Source organism: Crassostrea angulata, chromosome 5 (assembly GCF_025612915.1).
Source record: "Crassostrea angulata isolate pt1a10 chromosome 5, ASM2561291v2, whole genome shotgun sequence".
Classification (NCBI taxonomy): domain Eukaryota; kingdom Metazoa; phylum Mollusca; class Bivalvia; order Ostreida; family Ostreidae; genus Magallana; species Magallana angulata.
The window spans coordinates 18,659,029-18,672,061 of record NC_069115.1 but is presented as its reverse complement, the minus strand read 5'-3'; the positions used below and the strand labels follow the sequence as shown (position 1 = coordinate 18,672,061).

General features: G+C 32.2%; 1 pseudogene; it reads right to left on the bottom strand.

Moving 5' to 3' along the window:
- Positions 1-9,847: 9,847 nt before the first annotated feature.
- On the bottom strand, positions 9,848-11,891 carry LOC128183427 (uncharacterized; annotated as a pseudogene).
- Between the last annotated feature and the right edge of the window lie 1,142 nt (positions 11,892-13,033).

Genomic DNA, 13,033 nt, shown 5'->3' with positions numbered 1-13,033 from the left:
TAGGTCGTCCACCCGAGTTTTTTGTTAAGACCGGTAGCTACAGGTCTGAAGTTTATATAATAGCGCTGAAAATATAGTGAATAAATTACGTGTACAATGTACATTGTACATGTACATGTATATATAATTGATATGATTTTCAGTATTTAGAAGAACTTGATCTACCTCTGCCCATGAAGAATTGTTTACATTGCAAGTGCCTTGATATCGACATTTCATACTCAAATTATAAAATATGAATATTAAAAATTTCCGATTTATTAATAACCGCCGGTAATTAATGTCTTCTTTGACACTGATTCAAGGAATAATTGCCGTTTTTAACAGCAATTTGCGATGGTGAAAACCAGACCAAAACTTTGTCAGCATGATTAGATATATGAAAGTTTCTAGAAAATTTTGCAATTTCTAAAATAAATATTAACGAGGTACCAGTCATAATTGAAAGATGAAAAACGGCGATTCAGCTACATCTAACGTTTGAGGTGGATTTGTGCATGTGCGCGGGAACAGTAATTTAGAAAAGCAGCTTGTAGAACGAGGTAATATGACAGGTTTGTTTACAGTTGTTCGAATTCTTATAAACAGGTTTGAGGTTTTTTGAACAGAAAAACTAGATGCTGTCATACGCATGTATTCTTTTACATATGATGCTATTATATGGCGTTCTTAATTAATTGATTATAATTGCTGCGATAATTTTACAATTAATTGTAATTATTTAATAAATATTTTCGCAGATACACATTCCGCGTACTATTTGTTAATATTGTTTTCTTTACCACACACCCTAGCCGATTGCCTAGAACATTTCAGCCCGAAATCAAATATCAAACGAAAAATAACGGCTCTAATTGAAATACAACTCTGATTTAATTAAATGAAAATTATTTCATAAATACTTTTGTTTCTGTAAAATATGATGCATATAAAATGAATTACATGGCATAAAAGTTAATGTTTACGCTCCGCGTACGATTTAATATATTCGATATACAGGTTAATATGTTACCTTGTTCCTAAGAACTTTGATTGTTTACATTAATTGTGATCGGCTTCGGCCAATCACTGTTGTGTCCATATGAGGCATCCGGCAAATGCTTCCACGTGCGCACACATTCCGCTTGCATAAGTAGTTCTTATTAAAACTTGAAGTTTGGTTTAGTATTTATACATTTATCTTAAGAAATGCAAACATACATAAAATACAGTTTGACCTGTTAATTCAAGAATGCACATTTTGTCTCACGCGTAAGAATTTCGATCGAAAGATTCATTCAGTAAATAAATGCAGTTGACCTCAATGAACTAACCTCAATCATACGAAGATGCTCCATGACCTGACCTCGATCTATTGATGTTGCATATAATAGTTGCTAGGAAGACGGCTTGATTTATAATCAAGGTTACGTAATAATGCGACCTCAATAGCAATTTATGATGACATTCAATGTTTTTCAGTCGCATTAAATTATTTTAATACAACTCTTTCTTTGTATACATGTACGTGTTAATGCTCTTTGAAGAGCCCTACTCAGTATTCTGAATAAGAAGAAGATACATTAACATTTAATAATTAAAAATATAAGACTAGACAAGGAGTTTAATTTCAAAATTAAATTTGTTGACGGTTTATAATGATGAAATTATGGTGTACAGATTCAAAATATTCTATATTTTGTAAGAATACAGTATTTTTAATTATTTTACATCAAACTGATCATGTTGATTGCTTCTAGCTTTCAATATATCATTATTGCCGATCATTCCTTTAAAAGGAATACTTGTTTTTCATTTTCAATGCTAGCAGATATGATTTACATGTAATATTGGTTAATTTCAATTTAGAAAATTAAGAAATTAGTATCATGATATAATGCTGGATAGGATTCTACAATTCTTGTTCGATAAATTTCCGTATACGGCGCACTGATCGGGTTGCAACTTTGAAATGAATTTACTGGCTTATGAAAAGGCACGAAATGATTATCACGATAGAATCGCATATGAGGAACGTGTCAGATTTGATACATGTGTTCAAAGACACTAAAATAGCTGGGTATTTTGACTGTGAGTAACTACCTATTTTGTATTGTAGTTGTTGAGAAAAATGCGACACAGAAAGCAACTTATGATTTACATGTACGTTTTTTGAGTATGCCTGATTTTCATGATACTTCAGTTTTTGTTAACAATTTCGGCAGCTTGGTATTTAAAACGAAAATATTCAGGCAGCTACAAAATGCTAATGACAATTGCAAACGTTCACTATTATACCTGTAACTACTACTTACCAGTTATTAATTCTTCTCGTTTTCTTTAGTTAGTCTTTCAAATGAATGGTAATTCTACAAAAACTCAAAAGTATAAACTAAGTGCATTTAATCATTCTCCTAAATAGGTGCTTAACACATTATAATGTAGCATGGAAAGGTATCCGATGCAAGTTGTTTTATGGTTTTCCATGTTTTGAATATATTCTTTGCATGAACATGCTGAGCAGCTATTTGACATATGGAACTAATAGTAACAATAATATTATAAGCTCTCTTTTGACTTAATGTTTGACGACTTAATTACATTGGATTTTCACTAAGAAACACATGGCGTAACATTTTTTATGACTCGAACAGCTTTGTCATTCATTGTAAAAAAAATGAAAGCTTGCCTTTTTACTTTAACAAAATATCATATAACAATACAATTGGTAGTGTTAGATTAGCATCTGGTTCAACTATACAATTAGAATAAACTTTTCATAATCAAAAAAGTTGGGGAGGAGATGTTTTAAATCTTGATACAAAATAATGTTTCTATACCAAGAAATAACAATATTAATATGGAAAGTAAAAGAGAATCTGAATACGAAAAAAAATCTTTATGCTATGCTGTCAACAGAAATTTACATCCTAAATAGGGTGTCTTGACATGGCAAAGATGAATAAAGTGGTATGGGACACTTCCGTATCGTGACGTATCTCTGATCGAAATAAACAATAATATCAAGTATAATTCTGTAAATATTTTCTTTCCCCAAATTGTTATTTAAGAGCATAGTGCAGTGGTTAAGAACGTAACCTACGAATCTGTAAATCATGAGTTCGAATCCCGCTAAAATAATAGTTAAGAAGCTTTTCTGTTTCCAGCACTTTTCGGTTAATATTATTTTAATCATAATTGTGCCCTTTAATATCTATAACTATAAACTATTTGAAATTCAATTTGAAAAACAGTGGGAAATAAGAAGTCAATCAGTGCCAAGTTTCTGTAGTAAAACATAACACCTGTATTAAATTCTGGAATACGTCCTTCTGGTACTCAAGTTAAATCTAGTGATGAAAGTAAAATCTGTTTTATAAATCTTCCATGAAACTGAAAGTTTATAAGTGGAAAGGCACTGAAAGGAACTATTAAGATGTAAAAAACATTAAGCCAAACTTATTAACCTAATATTTTTTTTAGTTCTAGAACAGTGTCAAAAATGCCTTACGTGTATTATTCAAGTTTTATAACATCTGTTAGATTCATTGAAAAACTGAATGGTGATATTATTTCCCTACAATTTATCTCATAAGAGTGGCAACTATACCACTGAGTGCTTAGCCAATTAATTATTATAATTAATAAGAAAGAATCATTAAAAAACCCATAGTAGAGGTACACGAACATGTAATTAGTGTTTTTTGCAATAAATTATTACAGTTTTGCAAGCTTAAATAGGTTTCGATGCAATTGATATCGTACATAAAAATAAATACGCTAATAAATTTTATTAACAAGGATAAATAAAATTTTGGGGAAATACAAATAAACTTAGAAAATAGTATTGATTTCCTTGGTCATTTTTAAAATAATAAGGATGCATCATGAAAAATCCCAATTAGAGGTCCATAGTTTCTTTTACTGAATTACAGTTTTGCAAGCTTAAATAGATTTCGCCGCAATTAATATCGTACAGTCACATGGTTAAACTATTAATTAGCACTATAACCAAGGATACAATAAACAGCTTCACTTTGAAACATCAATAAAACATTGGTTTTTATTCTATTCAATTATTTGTACATGTAAAGAAACTCATAATCTTAACTAAACAAAAAAAGTAAAAACAAAACAAAACATAATACAGTGCATACATGCAAGACTAAATGAGTAAATTCTCACACTTATGAAAAAGGTGCAGTGGACTTATCTACACGAGTACTTAACAGTCTACTCTGATATGTTTTTCGTTTCAGCTATGATATCAGATGGTGCAAGTTTGGGTTGACGTTTATACGTGGTCTATGTTCAAAGGTTTTGATTTAATGCATCTTCCCTCTTGAATACTTATTCATACTGTAAGTATTTACCTTTTTATTTAAAAAAATGTGCTTGTCCCCATAGACCCCATAGATACTTACAAAGGCAATATATCAAGGAAAAAATAACATTTACATTTGCTAACAAAATCTTCTTAAGTGACGTCATAAATGGACAGCCAGGTCATGGACAATGGTGACTAATGTTGAGTATAATATGTTAGACAACCTCTGTATAATGTTGGATAATTAAAGATTTGATTTTGATACGATACTACATAAGAATTGGTAAAATGGGGGGGGGGGGGGCAGTTATTTGATCATACATGTATATATAGTCCTTTATTGTAATATACACCATTCTGACATTGCCCCTGACATTTTGCCGGGTTACTTGAAATGAAATAGTCGCATACAGACAAAAAACATACAATTTATGACTTCGTTTGTTTACTTTAAAATCCAAATTGATTTTCATTAAACAAAAATGAGTTGTGCTAGATATTTTTAGTAGATGAAACATTTGAAGAAAAGCAATTTTACGATATTAAAAAATTATTGTCAAACTTTGAGAGGGATTTCATTAACAGAAAAAGGCCCAATTAGACTATCAGATAAGACTATTTGCTATTGTGGTCTGTAATACAACTGAATCACAAATCTGTTGATAAGTTGAATATGTAGGTTTGTTAATTATTGATTAGAACAACAAAGAATATCAATTCAAGTTGGTTCAATTAAAACTACTTAAACAATAGTGATCATGTGATAGTCGGTGTAACAAAGAATATTGACCCGGGTTGTAAATTGACCCGGTATAAAATTATATTATTAGTGGTCAACATCCTGGCCACTAATGCAACATTATATCATTAGTGGACAGTGCATCATTAGAGGTGAAACATACAACGTTTTCAGTCTCATGAAAAATTAAATGATTGAAATCAGAAAAATGAACCTTTCAAATGTCAAATCACCAAAGTCGGCAAATATAGCGGACAGTATGAAAGAGTTATATTTTTGAAACTGAAATTTTTAAGTACATACATGTACAGTGAGACCGTGAAGGGCAAGTTTCACTTCTGTTCAAAGACCGATTAAAACTCGGAGTCAGTTTTCAACAAGGTAAATTTTCAACGTGTCGATGTCATTAGAGGTTTGAAATATAATTTTTGAAACTGTTGAAAAATAACCCCGGGTATAAGTTTTACGACTTTTGGTCTTAATTTTCAAAGATTTACAATAATTTTTTTATATTGTAAAATTGCTTTTCTTCAAATTTTTCATCAACTAAAAATATCTAGCACAACTCCATTTTGTTTAATAATGATCATTTTGGATTTTGAAATAAACAGTCATAAATTGTATGTATTATGTCTGTATGCGAATATTCCATCTCAAGTAAAACGGCAAAATGTCAGGGGCGATGTCAGAATAATGTATATTACAATAAAGGACTATATATAAAAACAAATAACTGTCCCCCCCCCCCCAATTCTAACCAAATCTTATGTTGTATCGTATCAATATCAAATCTTTATCCAACATTATACAGAGGTTATCTAACATATTAGACTCAACATTAGTCATCATTGTCCATGAACTGTCCATCTATGACATCTCTTAAGTAGATGTTGTTTACAAGTGCAAATGTTGTCATTTTTTCCTTGATGTTTTGCCTTTGTAAGTATAGAGCGCAGGTATACTCAAGTATGATTTTAAAATTCGACACTAAATATCTTCCCTGCTACACAATGCGTATAAAGAAACTATTTATTCAATCTTAGTCTGTCCAATGTTAACTCTTGGTACAAAAGCGAAGTCTATTTTAGTAAGAAAATTAACATTTCACACTCTATATGTAATAAGTACAAAACCACATGTTTTAAACAACAAGTTAAGAGAATTTTAAGAAAACATTTTTTAAATTACTGAACATTGAAACGTGAAGAGGGCTTAAACTCTGGAAAACTTGATACTTATTTTTGGTATAAAGAAATTTGTACAATGGAATCATATATGTTTATCCAATCTTATAAAATAAGAAAAACACTTTGTAGATTCAGAATAAGTGCACACGACTTACGAGTTGAAAGAGGTAGATATGAATTTGCAAAAAATAATACTGGTCAAAGAATTGCTTTAGAAAGAAACAAAAGGACATGTTTATTATGTAACAAAAATTGTGTAAAAGATGAATGTCACTTTCTTACTGAATGTCTACTATATAAAGAAGACAGAAATTCATTTTTCCATTATGTCTAAATAATTTAATTCTGGTTGTAACGTGGCATTTGATTGGATAGAAAAAAAATAGTAAAATTTGTATAACCTGGTTTTCACGTCACAAGACACGTCACAATGCACCAACGTCAAAAACGTACTAATCTGCTTGACGTTACATTTGAATTTGGAACAGATTAATATCATTTTTAAAAGTAAAACGGACTCAATTTGTACAGCAAATCACAGAAAATTAATCCGCTTCGCGGATTATAAAGTGTAAATTGATCCAACCTAAGTTATACTCGTTTAACTTGGGTAGACATTGAGTTTATTTCTTAAAGGGGCATGGTCACGATTTTGGTCAAATTTTATTTTTCTGTTTTTATTATTTACAACGCTTTATGAATGCATTTTTAATGATCAAATGAAATCTGGGTGCCTATCGATGAATTTTAAGCAAGATACAGGGCTCACAATTCTTCGTCATGTAAACAAGGCTCGTGCCCTGTTTTTGTTTACATAGGTTCAATATACCTGTAAAAAATCTTTTTCAAGATGATTTGTCTATATTCTTATTCTTTTTAAGCATAAATAAACAGTTACTAACAATTAACACATTCATTTTAGGTCTAAAACTGGAATTTCTACTTCAACGTTCAAAATGTAAACAAAAGCTTTGTTTACATAGCGAGAAATTGTAAGCTCTGTAACTTGCTTATAACTCAACAAATGCCACTCAAAGTTTGGTTGCCTATTAAAAATGCCTTCATGCAGCATTATAAACATCAAAATCGAAAAAATAATTTTTGACCAAAATCGTGACCATGCCCCTTTAATTACTCAACAAAAACTTTATACTTTTAACAAAGAAAGACAAATTTATCTGATTAATGTCCAATGTGGTGAAATACTTTTACAAATCATGGTACTATCTTTATATTTGTATAAACTACTTTTTGACTACACATAATATGCATTTTGTTAATATGTTTTGACATACTGATGTACATTTGCCCGACTGTTACAAATACATGTATGTGACTTTTTTTTATATGTAGAATCTCTCTTTTAGGCATTTCTGTCTAATATCTGTAATCTTGTATGCCCTCTGGGCCCAAAATTGGAAATAAACTATTATCATATTATTATGAAACATATTATGAAACATAACACGTGATTGCCTAATATACCTCTATATTTGTTCGGTGACAAAATAATAATAGGCAATATGGCCGTCATTGGCCGACGCTTTGCTTACTCATTTAGACATTTCATAGAATTTAATACATAAACCGCATGCCGTAAGTTTTTAATTTATATGGAGTAGTTGCCCTTTGAAATTCTTTAAAATTAGAGTAGTTGCCCTTAGAATATTGACGTCACAGTGTTTTGTCTGGAGGAAAACAAAATGGCAGCGTCGAAATTTCCTAAAATCTCTGCAGAGGAAAGGGAGAAAACATTTAAAATTGAATAGCAACAAAACATTGTAAGTACATGTAAACATGGGTGAAGCAAAGATTTTCAAAGAGTATTTGAAAGGTGAGATTGAAATTTTTTAAGAGTTTAAATGAGTTAAATTGGACGAGATGTTAGACATCTTGTACGTGGCTTTGCGTAGATCATCGCTATTTGTGAATTAACATGTCGCTTGATAGTCCTCGGGAAAACGAAACACTTATTAGGTTAGTTACTGACTCACTACGGAAATATATTGGGTTTACCAATCTCATAGACGACTCGGCTTCGCCTCGCCATCTATGAGATTGATCAACCCAATATATCCGCGAAGCGGATCATAAAAAAGCGTAAATTTCTCAAACCTAGTTTACTAGTATTCGAGCAAAACTTGGGTAGACATTGAGTTTATTCTTTATAATTTAATTTTTTGTAACTTACTGTACAAGTTGAGAGCGTTTAATTTTAAAAAGGTCAAGCGGATTAGTACGTGTTTGACGTTGGTGCATTGTTACGTGTCTTGTGGGGTGCAAACATGGGGTGCTTGCCAATTAACCGGCTTCACCGGATTTGCCGGTGTTGCCTTTGTCGCTGATTGCTGGAACGCGCGTCGCCGGCGTGCGATTGTGGCAACGCAATGTACCGTTGCCGACTAGGAAACAATATGGTGTCGAGGTTACTGTATTCTACAAATTCAGTATTCCAAGATGTCCTACTACATTGAAATATATTAAAACTGCAATTAGCCAAAATTTCTGGATCAAATTTTATTTAAAGTTTCAGATTTATTAATAACTACAGGTAAAGTCTTCTTTGACACTGATTCAAGATTTGACACAGATGGCAGAGTTTGACACTGGGTATTTTAAAAGGTATAACTGCCGTTTTTAACGGCAATCTGCGATGTTGAAAACCAGACCCAAATTTTGTCAGCATGACTAGATATATGAAAAAAAAGTTTCTAAAATTTTTGCATTTTTTTAGATATATATTAACGAGGTACTATACTCTGTCCCGAATTTTTGCTTCCACCACTTTTTGCTTAATATTTCAATAATAGTAAATATCTTTGTGCTCAAACTACATGTACGTGCACGTTCATCCACTAATATGAAAAATGATTGTCCAGATTATCTGTTTTGAAACGCCACTCTACCGCTTCAGGTTTCAATATAAATCCCAAAATTGAAAGCCTACGGAGATTTGGCATTGTAGCAGCCGTTAATAAGCCCGGATGATAACGTTAAAAAATTGCGCGAGGTGTCCCATGTACTTCCGAATGGAGAAAAGATGTAAACATTTCCCAATATAAATCTCCGTAAGAAATTTGTTTTCGTTCCTGTGAAATTTTATGAGTGAAAAGGGATAATTGTTCAATAAAGATATCTTGGATATATTCCCTTTCATCGATTTCAATTGTATTTCTTTCACAGGTATGTGTATTTTTATTAAAAATCATCAAATATTGATGGAAGCAATAACTTGAGACAGACTATAGTCATAATTGAAAGATGAATAACGGCGACTCAGCTACATCTATGCATTTTATTAACGTTTGAGGTGGATTTGCGCATGTGCGCGCGAGTAGTAACTAAGAAAAGCAGCCTGCAAAACGAGGTAATATGACATGTTTGTTTACATTTCTTTGAATTCTTATAAACAGGTTTGTGGTTTATTTAACAGAAAAAACTAGATGCTGTCATACGCATGTATGCTTTTTCATATAATACTATTTCATAGCGTTCTTAAGAAATTGATTTTATAATAACTTCTGCGATAACTTTACAATTGTAGAATGCATGATAAGAACCCACGAGTTCTAGAAATATTGTTTTAAGACTTAAATAACCAATTTGTTTTCGTAACATATTCCTGTTTTAAGTATACAGTAATAAAATACTACTCATATACTTTAACTCTATATTTTTTTATTGCATTCATACATGTAAGCAGTGAAAAGTTAAGTTTACTTAAGCATAAGCCAGCATGAATAATTTTTGGAAGACAATTCTTTCGTGGACCACGTCGATATCCATGTCTCCGACTTTGACCAGACGGAGGCCATGTTTTTCGATCTTCTCCTTCCGCCCACGCCGTATCCCTCGCCGTATGGACCAGAGGGGCTCATGGGAAGACAGGAAAACAAGCTTGCATTGGCAATGTCGTTATCGTTCAGCTTTGCGGAGTACGATGAAATTGGCGGATCGTAGGCGGCTCCGAATCCGTCGGATTTCAAAACACAGCGGACTTCCGTCAAAATTCCGTCTACTGCATATGCGTCATGAAGGACATCGTTTAAAATTACAAAATCGAAATTTTCCTTCCAGTCTTTGGGAAGCAGTTCTCCCGGCACACACAGGAAGTTGACATTACACAGCACTTCCTTTTTTTCAGCTGCGTGTTGGCTTCGTCGATGGATTTCCTGTCCGGGTCAATGCCATACACGGTGCTGTTTGGATAACGCTTGGCGATCATAAGTGTGTACCTTCCGTATCCACAGCCAAGGTCGAGCAGCTTGAAGTAGGAACCTGTACACATACATGTATACTTTTTTAAATTCAGTTTTTGGGTCAACAGTTAAATAAATTCATTACAATGCTTGATTTCTGAGACTAGTATATGCTTTATAATCAACATACTTGGTTTAAGGTCAAGCACCGGTAAAAGTTTTTCTTTGATCCAGATCTGAATGTCCTCTGGTTTGTGGTATCCGCGCCACTACTCTAAGAAAGGGCCGTAGTAGCCTCAACCTGTAAACAAATATAGAATATTACCGTATATCAGGTTTTTTTTCCGCGTGTATCCAATTTCCGCTTTGTTTGCGACGATTTCCGAATCGCAGAATATAAATCAGAGTAAATTTGATACAAAGTTTTGTTTTTGTAATAGATTTTTCTCTTCCCTGATTTAGTAAATAGGTAAGTAAAATTTCTGTGAACTATGTTCAGTTAGTTTAGTCGAGGTACAAATTGCGAGATTGGAGGACAAGCGCCAGATTTGTAAGCCTCGTTGTTTTTTAATAATTCATTGACAAGCTAATTAAAACGGGCACTTTCCTTGTGTAAACCGATATCTAATTATACATGAGCTACTGGTATGTGTAACGGTACATGATCTATTTATTCATGAATCTTCGCGTCTCTGAGAATAATTATCGGTCATTATTTTACATTCAGGAAATCGTGTAAATGGTTTCATTGTCCGAATTTTTCATTAAGAAGATTAGCAATTTAAATACTTTTCCCCTCTTACCTCACAGGTTTAAACAATCGTGAATTATATTTTCTACGTGACTTTGAAATAGTGAAAATTTGATTCGCGTAAATTTTATATACCGTTTTAGGCTCTGATTCGCGGAAAAAACTTGACGCGGAAAAAAACCTGATGTACGGTATTACAGTGATACATGTATCGATTTCATTGGAAGAATACGATAGAGCTGTTAGGTTTCTGTGTTTTGCTAGTCTTGAGATGCTTTTCTGAACTCTGGTCATTCAATACTGTTCAGGGATTTGGTCCATTTCAAGTTAGTTTTGCAGCTGCAGAAATTTTGGAATATATCTTTTAAAAAAGGGTTACATGGGTTTTTCTTTTAAAATTCTTTTACCATTTCTTAATTTTCTTCACTTTTTATAGCAGAGACAATAAGATGATTTGACATTTCAATAATGTGAGGTGTGAGTTTCTACATTTTATAAACGCCTGACCTCTTGGTGCATTATTAGGGAGAACTGCCTCCAGTTTTGGTAACATGGCGCCCAGAATGGGGAGGACCGTGGCGCTATATCCATGTGTCTTTAGCTCAGACTCTGGATAATCCAGGGAGAATCTGTCGTCTGCGTGTGACGTCACGATTCCCGAGGCCACCATACTGTTCAGCCATTCCTGAATGTACCTGAATGGAGATAGCAAGATAATGTATCATCTCAAAATATTGGTAGAATTCATTTACTCTTGCACTTTGATTAAATTAAACCTATTTTAACAGGACCTTTTACTTTGGATAGTATATGACAATTTTAATTTGATGAAGGCGGGGTCTACTCATCGTTAACTGTTCAGTCATGACTGATAGACAGGAATACATTCAACACTATGACACTTGTCCGACTTAATGCTGGGATTTTTTTTCAGTTTAAGCGGCGTCAATTTCACACAAGAGAGCAGATCTAGATTTTGGCAAAGAAAGACTTTTGGATTTATACAGTCTATAAATATAAATGAGCTTCTGTTAGCGAATTAGAATAAAGAAATGTAAAACCAGAACTTTCACAGCATAGGTATATGTATTTCAAATCACGTAGATCATTCTTTTGTTGTTGGAAATCATAATTTTGAATATATGTTCATATATATGAAAATGAAATTTGATTGTATCGTTATCTCAAGAATATGACCGTAATAATTAAAGATCATCTTCTTTAACAGAATAATGTAATAGATTCATGTATATGTAATATTTTTTAATCTTTTTTTTGACTAGAAATTGTTAGGCGTAATACTTGCTTCAGTATAGAGCTAATAACATGTATCTCAAAGACCTCTAATACTATAATAATGAAATAATACATTTTTCATTCCATGTTTTCGGAATAATTGCTCCTTCTATTTTAAATAAAGTCCTGTAACTGCAATGTTCGACATGGTTATATATTCATCGGTTTCAATTTGTCAAGTAATAAATATCTACAGTATTAAAAGCTATAATTATAGCTAGATGCGATTCAACTCGGTTAAATTCCAGAATACACAACAAGCATTAAAACATTAATTGATAGAAGAAAATCACAAAGTCACACTAGCATGTATGTACAAATAACTTAATAATCAGACACTTGAATATCTGTATGATATGGTCGAACAATGTCTACCACTTTCACATAATTATTTCATACACAATAATAACATGCTTCACACATACTAATTACTAAAACAGTTGCATATTGTAACAAATTTTTACTATCATCAGTTAAAATGTAAGTTATAAAAATAAGAATAAACAGCTCTATGATCATTTATTTAGTAAAGGATTTCCGTGTAGTTTTGGCCAG